The following is a 2500-nucleotide window of genomic DNA, read 5'->3' as shown; positions in this document are numbered from 1 at the left end:
CTCTGAGCTTTCTTTCCTTCAGCATATACACATTAACACACACACACACACACACACACACACACAATGAGAAGACGCTCGTGAGATGAAATTCAGGGCCGTGATACTGATTCATTTCTAAAAAGATGTCCCACAGTGACAGCTAGGTGTCAGGATCACGCCCGGACATTTTACCTGTCCTGACATTAGGGGGTGTTCCTGCAGTTGTCTCTTGTCCCATGTGTCTTGTTTACGTTTCGTGTTCACGTCTCTGCCCCGCCGTCTAACTCCCTTCTGCCCTGTTGCCCCATGTTGCCCCCTCGTCATTGTATCATCTTTGTGTTGTCTTCATGTCTCTGTCTTGTTTCTTTGAGTTTTGTTTTCCAGTGTTTTTCCAGTTTTGTGTTATGATTTAATAAATTGTTAATAAATCGTGTTTTTTTGGCTATCGCCGCTTTAACGTCTGGATTTTACTTGTAAATATTTCCCATTATCTGACACTGGGATTCAAACAAATGACTTACTCAGAGAAGTATGTAGAGTCTTTGCTGTGGTCAGGTGCATCCTGTTTCCTTTAATTATCCTTGAGATGTATCTGGAACTTAACTGGTGTCAATCTTTTGCTATGTGGACACACCTGGGTCACACTTACAGTAGGACTGTAAGGGTCTCCAATTAGCCTTTAGCCTTCAACTGGGCCAGAATGAGCTAGTCGCCCAGGTAATTCAGTACACAGATACCCCGAAGAGGCAACGGTGCCAGGGCAGCATCCGTGCACTTTGTAAATGTGTGTGGTGAAAGGACTAGTCCGAAAGGAAAAACGCAATACTCGTATGCTTCGACTCCAAAAGGGAACCTGAGAAACTTCCTGTGCTCTGGCGAAATGCCTATGTAAAAATAAGTGTCTTTGAGGTCGATGGTCACAAACCAATCCTCGGACCTGATCTGGGACACGATAACCTCGAGTGTGAGAATCTTGAACTTGTAAGTCTTCAGAGTACAGTTCAGTGAACGCAGGTCCAAAATCGGACGCAGCCTCCCGTCCTTCTTGGGAACGAAATACCGGCTGTAAAAGCTGGATTCCCGCTCAGGGAGGAGAACATGCTCTATGGCCCTTTTCCCTAGGAGTGAAAGCAGTTCCTGTTGGAGGAACACTGCCTGGTGCCTGCCAACGATCGTATGCAACACACCCTGAAAACGCGGAGCATGGGAGGAGAACTGGATCCTGTACCCTTTTTCTATGGTATCCAGAACCCACTGAGACACCTGGCAGAAGTTTCCACACTGCCTGGTTGTCTGAGAGTGGTGTCAATCACACACAAATCTCCTATTTGCCCTGAAACGGCACACTGGCAGGATTTATACAGTACCAGGGAGATCCGTGCAAGAAGGAGGAGCAGGCACGGGCCCTACTGCTCCACGAAATGCCACTGTGAGGAACCAACAGCAAGAACATGACGGAAGTGGCTTCAAGGCAAGTCTCTGAATGTCACTAAGTGGTCCAGCTGAAGCCTAGACTTAAACCGGATCTGTGAAGAGATCTGACGTTGGCAGCTCACGGACTCTCGCCATCTGATCTGAGAGGATAGATATCTCATTAGGATTGGGAGACGTATCTGAGAAGCCTTTTAGCCGTAATGCTGTCAGACCGGATTCTATTAAAGTACTGAATAAACTGACCTTTTTTATGACTTTTAAAAAAATCTAAACCCATGTTTCACGTTGTCATTACAGGTCATTAAATGCAAAATGGGGGACACGGTGGCTTAGTGGTTATCACGTTCGCCTCACACCTACAGGGTCGGGGGTTTGATTCCCACCTCCACCTTGTGTGTGTGGAGTTTGCATGTTCTCCCCGTGCCTCGGGGGTTTCCTCCGGGTACTCCGGTTTCCTCCCCCGGTCCAAAGACATGCATGGTAGGTTGATTGGCATCTCTGGAAAATTGTCCGTAGTGTGTGAGTGTGTGAGTGAATGAGAGTCACATCATACACACTCCCCGTGACCCGAGAAGGTCGGATAAGCGGTAGTGAATGAATGAATGATAAGTAAAAATGTCATGATGTAATCTTCAAAATCAAATCCACAGCACAATAAAGTGTGGAACAAGAAAAGGGGTGTGAATACTTTCTGAATCCATTAACATGAGACAAATCACAAAGAAATCAAATCCCCAGCAGAATCCTGCTGAATAACTCACTAATGTGGCATTTAACTAATTATGTAAATGCATTTTAGAGGAAAACGTGGTGTTCTAATCAAGAAGTCTCTGTTTATACAGTAAGCTCTTCCCATCCCCCGTCAGATCAGACGCCCTCACGGCCGTGTGGCAGATCAGATCGTTAACATTCATTCATTCATTCATTTCCTACCGCTTATCCAAACTTCTCGGGTCACAGGGAGCCTGTGCCTATCTCAGGCGTCATCGGGCATCGAGGCAGGATACACCCTGGACGGAGTGCCAACCCATCACAGGGCACACACACTCTCTCATTCACTCACACACACACACACACACACACA

Source organism: Tachysurus fulvidraco, chromosome 6 (assembly GCF_022655615.1).
Source record: "Tachysurus fulvidraco isolate hzauxx_2018 chromosome 6, HZAU_PFXX_2.0, whole genome shotgun sequence".
Classification (NCBI taxonomy): Eukaryota; Metazoa; Chordata; class Actinopteri; order Siluriformes; family Bagridae; genus Tachysurus; species Tachysurus fulvidraco.
Note: the sequence above shows the minus strand (reverse complement) of the source record.